We start from the raw sequence: 11,862 nt of genomic DNA on the forward strand, positions 1-11,862 counted from the left end.
AATCTCCATACTTCTTTCCAAAGTGGTTGCACTGATTTGCAGTCCCACCAGCAATGTGTGAATGTACCTTTCCCCCCACATCTTCGCCAACACTTATTATTGCTTGTATTCTTGATAATTGCCATTCTGACTGGAGTGAGATGAAATCTTAGAGTTCTTCCCTTTATTTAATAATTAATTTATTTAATAGTTTCCTCATGTGAACCTCAAGAAGTGAACAGATTGTGCTCGCTTCGGCAGCACATATACTAAAATTGGAACGATACAGAGAAGATTAGCATGGCCCCTGCGCAAGGATGACACGCAAATTCGTGAAGCGTTCCATATTTTTTAGAAGATGGAAAAATATACCCTGTTCATGGATAGGCAGAACTAACATCATCAAAATGGCGATATTACCAAAAGTTCTCTATAGGTTTAATGCAATGCCAATCAAAATCCCAACGGCATTTCTTGTAGAAATAGAGAAAGCAATCATGAAATTCATATGGAAAAATAAACGACCCAGAATAGCAAAAACAATGCTAAGCAGGAAGTGTGAATCAGGCGGTATAGCGATACCAGACTTCAAACTATACTACAGAGCAATAGTAACAAAAACAGCATGGTACTGGTACCAAAACAGGCGGGTGGACCAGTGGTACAGAATAGAGGACACAGAAACCAATCCACAAAACTACAACTACCTTATATTTGATAAAGGGGCTAAAAGCATGCAATGGAGGAAGGATAGCATCTTCAACAAATGGTGCTGGGAAAACTGGAAATCCATATGCAACAAAATGAAACTGAATCCCTTTCTCTCGCCATGCACAAAAGTGAATTCAAAATGGATCAAGGAGCTTGATATCAAATCAGAGACACGCCGTCTGATAGAAGAAAAAGTTGGCTACGATCTACATACTGTGGGGTCGGGCTCCAAATTCCTCAATAGGACACCCATAGCACAAAAGTTAATAACTAGAATCAACAAATGGGACTTACTCAAACTAAGAAGTTTTTTCTCAGCAAAAGAAACAATAAGAGAGGTAAATAGAGAGCCTACATCCTGGGAACAAATCTTTACTCCTCACACTTCAGATAGAGCCCTAATATCCAGAGTATACAAAGAACTCAAAAAATTAGACAATAAGAGAACAAACAACCCAATCAACAAATGGGCCAAGGACCTGAACAGACACTTCTCAGAGGAGGACATACAATCAATCAACAAGTACATGAAAAAATGCTCACCATCTCTAGCTGTCAGAGAAATGCAAATCAAAACCACCCTAAGATACCATCTCACTCCAGTAAGATTGGCAGCCATTATGAAGTCAAACAATAACAAGTGCTGGCGAGGATGTGGGGAAAAGGGTACACTTGTACATTGCTGGTGGGACTGCAAATTGGTGCCGCCAATTTGGAAAGCAGTATGGAGATTTCTTGGAAAGTTGGGAATGGAGCCACCATTTGACCCAGCTATTCCCCTTCTCGGTCTATTCCCTAAAGACCTAAAAAGAACATGCTACAGGGACACTGCTACATCGATGTTCATAGCAGCACAATTCACAATAGCAAGACTGTGGAACCAACCTAGATGCCCTTCAATAGATGAATGGATAAAAAAAATGTGGCATTTATACACAATGGAGTATTACTCTGCATTAAAAAATGACAAAATCATAGAATTGACAGGGAAATGGATGGCATTAGAGCAGATTATGCTAAGTGAAGCTAGCCAATCCCTAAAAAACAAATGCCAAATGTCTTCTTTGATATAACGAGAGTAACTAAGAACAGAGTAGGGTCGAAGAGCATGAGAAGAAGATTAACATTAAACAGGGATGAGAGGTGGGAGGGAAAGGGAGAGAGAAGGGAAATTGCATGGAAATGGAAGGAGACCCTCAGAGTTATACAAAAGTACATACAAGAGGAAGTGAGGGGAAAGGGAAAAATAATACAAGGGGGACAAATGAATGTCAGTAGAGGGGGCAGAGAGAGAAGAGGGGAGGGGAGGGGAGGGGAGGGGGGATAGTAGAGGATAGGAAAGGCAGCAGAACACAACAGACACTAGTATGGCAATATGTAAATCAATGGATGTGTAACTGATGCGATTCTGCAATCTGTACATGGGGTAAAAATGGGAGTTCATAACCCACTTGAATCAAAGTGTGAAATATGATATATCAAGAACTATGTAATGTTTTGAACAGCCAACAATAAAAAATTTAAAAAAAAAGAAGTGAACAGATTGCAACATATTTAAGGAAATAGGAAGACTCAAATAGGAAGCAACTCTACTACCACAAAAATTCAGCAGAGGTCAAAGATTCATTGACTTAATGAATAAATATTTATTGCATTCCTAATGTATGTCAAAGGCTATTTTAAATGATGGGAATTTAGTAATGGTTAAAACTGACAAATACCCCAACCTAGGAATTAAGTTACATTCCTATTGGGAGGTTGGTCCTTCTCATCTAGCAGGTGTTATTTATTAAGTGTACATAGTTGTTGTAAATACAATCATCTCTTCATATTTATGGATTCTCCAATGGCAGATCAAAAACACTTTTAAAAATTGTATCCATAGTGTATATATGCAGACTGTTTTCCTTGTTACTACCTAGACAATGTAGTATAACAACTATTCATAGCATTACATTGTATTAAGTATTATAAATAATCTAAAGATAATTCAAAGTATAATTGTCCCTTGGTATCCATGGAAGATTGGTTCCAGGACCCCCACAGATACCCAAATCTATGAATGCTCAAGTCCCTTATATGAAATGGTATAGTCTTTGCATATAACCTATGCTTATCCTTCTGTATACTTTAAATTATGCAAAACAACATGCAGGCAATGATAAAAATCAATTTCAGGTTGATGTTTCTTCTGCAGAAAGAGAGGTATATTAAGTGATGAATGATTGATATTCAGAATAGTTGAAGAATTCTTATAAATGAATAAAACATAATCCAGTAAAAAATAGGGAAAAGATCATAAGGGTGAAAAATGATACTTTACAGTGCACTGTGTTGTTAAGCTAGGGTATTTGGCAGGTTTAGTGTATTAAATGCATTTGACTTCTTATATTTTCAACTTAGGATGGGTTAATGAGGACCTAACCCTGTTTTAATATGAGGAGCATATCTATATTGTTTCATTAGTTCCATAGGGTGAGTGAGGGCTTATCCCTATGCTTATTATTTATTATTTTGTACATTGACACAAATGTGAAAAATCACTATTTTTCATATACCTGTGAGGAGTCTGGGAAGGGAGCATGCGGTGCATAATATATACTCATTCAGTTATTTGAGTCTGTGAGTTCTTTCTGTGCCTAGTCTGGGTTAAGGTGGAGAAAAAGAGTTTCCAAGATTAAGACTGAAGACATTCACCACCAGTCCACTTGCCTTAGAAATGCTAAAGAGATTCCTTGAGCATGGATGAAAAAGTACAAACTGCCAACAGGAAAACATATGGAAGTATAAGTGTCTCTGGGAAAGAAAAGAAGACCAAGTAAACATAGAAATAGAAGATAGTCAACTGTACCAACCAAGGAGAGAGGCCCCAGAAGATATCATTCCAGCCAACCACTTGATATACAGCTTCTGGAATTATGAGAAAATAAATTTCTGTGGTCAAAGCAAAAAAAAAAATGTTTTGTAGAATTCATTGTACTATTTTGTATGTTCTAAATCTTGTCCTTAATTGTGAAATTTTCAGTTACTTAGGTATAGTTGCAAATATAGGAAGCAAAAGATTACTTCAGTAAGGAGATGGAGGTTCTGAAAAAAAAAAAAAAAAGAAATCCTTGAAATGCAACAAACAATAAACCAAATTAAAAGTTCAATAGAAAACATCACAAGCAGATTAGATCACTTGGAAGACAGGACCTCAGACAATGAAGATAAAATCTATAATCTTGAAAAGAATGTTGACCACACAGTGAAGATGGTAAGAAACCATGAGCAGAACATTCACGAATTATGGAATAACATAAAAAGACCAAATTTAAGAATTTGGAATAGAGGAAGGCAGAGTTTCAAACCAAAGGAATAAATGATCTATTCAATGAAATAATATCAGAAAAATTTCCAAACATGAAGAATGAATTGGAAAATCAAATACAAGAAGCTTACAGGATACCAAATGTACAAAATCACAACAGATCCACATCAAGACACATTATAATAAAAATGCCTAGCATACAGAATAAGGAGAGAATTTTAAAAACCACAAGAGAAAGTAATCAGATTACATATAGGGGAAAACCAATTAGGATATCTGCAGATTTTTCAACTGGACCCTGAAAGCTAGATGATCCGGGAACAACATATACCAAGCTCTGAAAGATAATGGACACCAACCAAGAATCTTATATTTAGCAAAAATAAGCTTTATATTTGCTGACAAAATAAAAACCTTCCATGAAAACAAAAGTTAAAAGATCTTACGACTAAAAAGCCTGCACTACAGAACATCCTTGGCAAAATAGTCCATGAGGAGGAAATGAAAAACAACAATAAAATCAGCAAAGGGAGGTATTATATGAAAGGAAATACTAATCAAAGAAGAAACCAAGTCAAGTTAAATACTAAAAATAAACAAATATGACCAGGAATACAAATCATGTCTCAATAATAACCCTGAATGTTAAAGGCCTAAACTCACCAACCAAAAGACATAGACTGGCAGATTGGATTAAAAAAATGCTGCCTTCAAGAGACTCATCTCATAGGAAAAGACATCATCCACAGACTGAAGGTGAAGGGTTGGGAAAAATCACCACTTACATGGACTGCAGAAGCAAGAAGGGTTTCCATCCTCATATCAAATAAAGTATATTTCAAGCCAAAGTTAATCAAAAGGGATAAAGAAGGACATTTCATACTGCTTAAGGGAACCATACATCAACAAGACATAACAATTATAAATATATATGCCCAAAACAATGGAACATCTACATTCATCAAACAAACTCTTCTCAAGTTCAAGAATCAAATAGACCACAACACAATAATTCTGGGTGACTTTAACACACCTCTTTCACCACTGGATCAATCTTCCAAACAAAAGCTAAACAAAGAAACTACAGAACTCAATAATACAATCAATAACTTAGACTTAACAGATATATATAGAATATTTCAGCCATCAATAAGTGAATACATTTTCTTCTTAGCAGCACATAGATCCTTCTCTAAAATAGGCCATATATTATGCCACAAAGAAACTCTTAGAAAATACAAAAAAATAGAGATACTACCCTGCATTCTATCAGATCATAATGGAATGAAATTAGAAATCAATGATGAAATAAAAAATAGAAGCTATTCCAACAATTGGAGACTAAATAATATGCTATCGAATGAACAATGGGTTGCAAAAGTCATCAAAGAAGAGATTAAAAAATTCTTAGAGGTAAATGAGAACATTGATACAACATATCAAAATCTCTGGGATACTATGAAGGCAGTACTAAGAAGAAAGTTCATTGCATGGAGTTCATTCCTTAAAAGAAGAAAAGTAATAAATAAATGACCTAACATTGCATGTCAAAGCCCTAGAAAAAGAAGAACAAATCAATACCAAAAGCAGTAGGAGAAAGGAAATAATTAAAACCAGAGCTGAAATCAATGAAATTGAAACAAAAGAACCAATTGAAAAAATTGACAAAATAAAAAGTTGGTTCTTTGAAAAAATAAATAAAATTGATAGATACTTAGCCATACTAATGAAGAGAAGGAAAGAGAAAACTCAAATTACTAACATATGCAATGAGAAAGGAAATATCATGATGGACACTACAGAAATACAGAAGATAATTAGAAATTATTTTGAAAATTTGTACTTCAATAAAATAGAAAATATCAAAGGCATCAATAAATTTCTAGAGTCATATAATTTGCCCAAATTGAATCATGGTGATATACACAAGTTAAAATGGATCAATTTCAAGCAATGAAGTAGAAGACATCATCATAGAAGCCTACCAATCAAGAAAAGCCCAGGACCAGCTGAGTTCTACAAGACTTTTAAAGAAGAACTAATACCAGTACTCCTCAAATTATTTCATGAAATAGAAAAAGAGGAAGCACTTCCAAACTCATTCTATGAGGCTGATATCACCCTGATTCCAAAACCAGACAAAGACACATCAAAGAAAGAAAACTTCAGACCAGTATCTCTAATGATGCAAAAATTAGATGCAAAAATTCTCCATAAAATTCTGGCAAATTGAATACAAAAACATATCAAAAAGATAGTGCACCATGATCAAGTGTGGTTCATCCCAAGGATGCAAGGTTTGTTCAACATATGGAAACCAATAAATGTATTCATCACATCAATAGACTTACGGATCATATAGTCACCTCAATAGATGCAGGAAAAGCATTCAATAAAATACAGCATCTCTTCATGTTCAAAACTCTAGAAAAACTCGGGATAACAGGAACATATCTCAACATTGTAAGCTATCTATGCTAAGCACCAGGCCAACAACATTCTAAATAGAGAAAAATTGAAAGCATTTCCTTTAAGAACAAGACAGTGATGCCCTCTTTCATCACTTCTATTTAACATAGTTCTTGAAACTCTAACCAGAGCAATTAGACAGACAAAAGAAATAAAAGGGATATGGATGGGAAAAGAACTCAAATTATCACTACTGCTGATGATATGATTCTATACTTAGAAGATCAAAAAAATTCCACCAGAAAGCTTCTAGAACTAACAAATGAATTCAGCAAAGTAGCAGAATATAAAAATTAACACCCATATCAAAGGCATTTCTGTACATTGGTGACAAATCCTCTGAAAGAGAAACTAGGAAAACTACCCCATTTACAAAAGCCTCAAAAAAAAAACCCTCAAAACCTGGGAATCAACTGAATGAAAGACCTCTACAATGAAAATTACTGCACACTAAAGAGAGAAATTAAAGAAGGCCTTAGAAGATGGAAAGATTTCCCTTGTTATTGGATAGGCAGAATTAATATTGTCAGAATGATTGCACTACCAAAAACACTATACAGATTTAATGCAATTCCAATCAAAATCCCAATGACATTAGAAAAAGCAGTCATGAAATTCATCTGGAAAAATAAGAGACCCAGAATAGCTAAAGCAATCCTTAGTAAGAAGTGTGAAGCAGGTAGCATCATTATTCCAGACCTTAAACTATACTACAGAGCAATAGTAGCAAAAATGGCATGGTATTGGCTCCAAAATAGACTTATAGACCAATGGTACAGAACAGAGGACACAGAGACAAACACACATAAATACAGTTATCTTACATTAGACAAAGGTGCCAAAAACATATATAGGAGAAAGGATAGCCTATTCAACAAATGGTGCTTGGGAAACTGGAAATCCACATGCAACAAAATGAAATTAAGTCCTTATCTCTCACCATGCACAAACTCAACTCAAAGTGGATCAAGGACCTAGGAATTAGACCAGAGATCCTGTGCTTAATAGAAGAAAAAGTAGGCCCAAATCTTCATCATGTTGGATTAGGCCCTGACTTCCTTAATAAGACTACCATCGTGCAAGAAATAAAACCAAGAATCAATAAATAGGATGGATTCAAACTAAAAATCTTCTTCTCGGCAAAAGAAACAATCAGTGAGTTGAATAGACAGTTTATAGAACGGGAGCAAATTTTTACCACATACACATCAGATAGAGCACTAATCTCTAGGGTATATAAAGAACTCAAAAATCTTAACACCATAAAAACAAATAACCCAATCAATAAATGGGACAAGGAGCTGAAAAGACACTTCTCAGAAGATGATATACAATCAATCAACAAATATATGAAAAAATGTTCAACATCTCTAGCAATTAGAGAAATGCAAATCTAAACTACTCTAAGATTTCATCTCATTCCAGTCAGAATGGCAGCTATTAAAATTACAAACAACAATAAGTGTTGGCAAGAATGTGGGGAGAAAGACACACTCATACACTGCTGGTGGTACTGTAAGTTGATTCAACCAATCTGGAAAGCAGTATGGAGATTCCTTGGAAAGTTGGAAATGAAACTACCATTTGACCCAGCTATCCCATTCCTCAGTCTATACCCAAAGGACCTAAAAACAGCATACTACAGAGACACTGCCACATCAATGTTTATAGCAGCGCAATTCACAATAGCTAAACTATGGAACCAACCTAGATGCCCTTCATTAGATGAATGGATAAAGACAATGTGGTATATACACACAATGGGATATTACTGAGCATTAAAAGAGAATAAAAACATGGCATTTGCAGGTAAGTGGATGAGTTGGAGAATATTATGCTAAGTGAAGTAAGCCAATCCCAAAAAACCAAATACCCAATTTTTTTCTGTGGTATGAGAATGCTGATCCATACTGGGGATGGGCCAGGGGAGCTTGGGAGGAATGGAGAAACTTTAGATAGGGCAAAAGGGAGAGAGGGGAAGGGAGGGGGCAGGGGGGACAGGACTGATGGTGGAATGAGATGGACATCATTACCCCAAGTACATGTATGAAGACACAAATGGTGTGACTGAATTTTGTGTGCAACAAGAGACATGAAAAACTGTGCTCTATATGTGCACTATGAATTGAAATGCATTATGCTGTCATATATAACAAATTAGAATAAATAAATAAATTTTAAAAAAGGAGTGTATCACTCATATCTTAGATTTCAGCTATACTCACAACTGATAGATAAAAGAACATTCTGCTAAAAAAATGGAAATCAAGCTATTTAGGTAAGAAGGAACATGAGAAAGCACCGTTAACTTTCAGGCATTAGCATCACTAACTTTTAAATTAAAAGGCCAAGCCAACGAGAAAATGCATCTTTTTTTTTTTTAAAAAAAAGCATCTTTTAAGAAATAACAAAGCAAATAAGGATTCACTTTGTAGCTTTTAGCAAACGAAAAGGTGAAGAAAAGAAAATGCTATCACCAACAGATAATTTTTATTTATTTATTTACTTTTGGTACTGGGGATTGAACCCAGAGGTGCTCTACCCTTTTTATTTTTATTTTTAAAATATTTTATTTTTTAGTTATAGTTGGACACAATACCTTTATTTATTTATTTTTATGTGGTGCTGAGGATCAAACCCAGGGCCTCACACGCGCTAGGCAAGCGCTCTACCACTGAGCTACAACCCCAGCCCGCCTTTTTATTTTTTATTGTGAAACAGAGTCTCACTAAGTTGCTTAGGGGCTCTGTGAATTGCTGAGGTTGGCCTTGAACTTGCAATCCTCATGTCTCAGCCTCTCACATCATTGCTGGGATTAGAGGTGTGCACCACCGCTCCTGCAGACAATTTAAGATTGAGGTAAGGAGAGAGAGGCTTTAAAATAATCTTTTTGTTTATTTTTATAACTTCTGTCTTTCTGAAAAAATATTCTGTGACAAGAAAGCTAGAATAACCTGAAATGGAAAAGTAACCAAACATCAAAGACAAGGAAATGGTGGTTTTCAAAGCAGCAGCAGCTCTCACCTTCTGGGATCATGGTATACCTTGGGAATGAAATGAAAGGTAGGTAGCTTCTTCCCAGAAATATGCACTTATATCCCCCAGATTCTGCCCATAATTCCAGGGGGTCACAGAATACTTTGAAAATCAATCCATAGACACTCCCATCCTTGACAAAGGGATCCATGACCCTACATTAAAGCACCTCTTTTAAAATAAATTAAAGATTTAGTAATATTATCAATTAGAATTCAATGACATGTTTCTTGTGATACTGTACATATCCTCAAATAATGTTGCAATGAAAATATGGTACCCAAAAAGTTGTGGCAGGGATACAGGGAAGTGACCAGCAAAGAGGATGGTGAGTTTTGGTGTGACACAACATGGATCTGAATCTCCCCCAGCTCTGTGACCTTTGTGAAGTTCTTTACCTCATCAGGACTTTCTTGTCAACTTCACAGGTTGTTATAAGAACTCACTGAGATGATGTGTATAAGACTTTTAAAATATTTTTTTTATTTATTGGTTCTTTTTAGTTATACATGACAGTAGAATCTATTTTGATATAATTATACAAGCGTGCATAAGACTTTTAAACCCAGTGCCTTGTCATATTATAAAAGTTTTAAAAATGATAGCTACTGGGGCTGGAGTTGTGGCTCAGCCATAGAGTGCTTGCCTCGCATGTGTGAAGCACTGTGTTTGATTCTCAGCACCAAATATAAATAAGTAAATAAAATAAAGGTCCATCAACAACTAAAAAAAAAAAAAGATAGCTACTATTATTGACAAGAGGTTAGTTTAATTTATTGCTCCAAAGAATTTTAGAACAAAAAACTTCACATGCTTAAAAGAGAACTTGTTTTCCGTACAGCCTTGTAGAAAAGGAAATCATGCTTTCTAAAGAAGAAGCAGGAGGAGAAAAAATGCCTATGATCTTGTGCTAGGCATCATAACCATATTCCAAGTTTGTCATTCCTCCCCTCTCCACCTCTTCACATCCTGCTCTGGGCTTCCATCTTTTCTGTTTTTTTTTTTTTTTTTTTTGTACTGGGGATTGAATTCAGGGGCACTTGACCACTGGATCTCATCCCCAGCTCTATTTTGTATTTTATTTAGAGACAGGGTCTCACTGAGTTGCTTAGTGCCTTGATTTTAGTGAGGCTGATTTTGAAATTGAGATTCCTCTTGCTTCAGCCTCCTGAGCTGCTGGGATCACAGGTGTATGCAACCACACCCGACGGGAATTCTTGAATGGCCTCTATATTTGCTGCTCAGTGACTACCCAGTGGAGGAAGGCTCTCTTTAAATGAGTCACAGAGTCTCACATATTTTGGCCTAGCTCTTCCAACACATCTCCATCATTTGTCCTCATTCCAGGCATACCTACCTGCCGGCTGTTTCCCCAGTATATTAGGCTTCTTTGGGCTTTGCTCTTGCTGTCCCTCTGCCTGCAGTTCTCTTCCCACAGAGATCTGTATACCCTCTCTCAGTCAGGTCTCTGCTCAAACTTCACCTCCTCAGATAACCCCTCCCTGACCAACTCCTCTAAATTGGCACTTGACGTTTTATTATATATCTATTTTATTGTGTGCCTGTCCCTTCATGTAAGCAAAGACTTTATTTTATTCACTGCTGTATCCACAGGACTTAGCTGCTGTATCCCCAGCACTAAGCCTAGCACTTGGGAGGCACCCTATCAATATTGTCAATGAAAGGAAGAGTGAATGAAGGAATATTCAGGAAAACAAGGGGAGAAGTACATATTTGGTTTCTGTTTCTGTGTCACGTGGCTCTTCAAGATTGAAATGTTCTAGATGAATATTTCTCCAGCTGGTAGGGGGAAGGAACTCTCAGGAGGATTTCTCAGGGAAGTAGGATGAGACCTATCAAGGTGGGGTGCCTGTTGAGGTGACCTCTTCCCTTTGACCTTTACCCTCTGACTTCTTCACAGCCTTGGCAGTGCCTTCCTTTCTTCCTGATTCCTCCCCAGTGGACCCTTCAAGTACCAGTGAACCTAGGACTGACCTCTCAAAGCTCTCCTCAGTTCCTTGATTTAATGAGAATTTTTGCTTTTCCAGCCAAGAACAATGTCACTAAACTCCTGTTTCCTGACCTTTTAGAAAAGCCAAGGATGTGGGAGAAAAAGTCTCACTATTAATTAGCCAAGTGGATTCTGTTTTGTGCCTGCTGCCCTATATAATCTATCTTCTTAGACTGACCAGAGTTTTTCTTAATAGGATTGGTACCATGTACTCTATTCTTTCATGGGATTTGAAAATTGGTTATTTTATTTTTTTTCCTTGGCATTTTCTTGGGAAACAAAATTGATCTTTATTTCTCTTTTATAATATAGTCACCATGTTGCTCTTCTTAAATATTTAGTTCAA

At 36.1% G+C, this 11,862-nt stretch overlaps 1 non-coding gene across 1 annotated transcript; it reads left to right on the forward strand.

Annotated features, from left to right (window-relative positions):
• Window positions 1-224: 224 nt before the first annotated feature.
• Window positions 225-331, forward strand: LOC124096596 (U6 spliceosomal RNA). Its single transcript, XR_006852901.1, has one exon. It is a non-coding gene; the product is annotated as a U6 spliceosomal RNA (small nuclear RNA).
• Window positions 332-11,862: the final 11,531 nt, after the last annotated feature.

The sequence above is a fragment of the Marmota monax genome, unplaced genomic scaffold (assembly GCF_021218885.2).
Source record: "Marmota monax isolate L192 unplaced genomic scaffold, Marmota_monax_Labrador192_F-V1.1 WCK01_AAM20220418_F8-fsc00004, whole genome shotgun sequence".
In the NCBI taxonomy this organism is placed as follows: Eukaryota; Metazoa; Chordata; class Mammalia; order Rodentia; family Sciuridae; genus Marmota; species Marmota monax.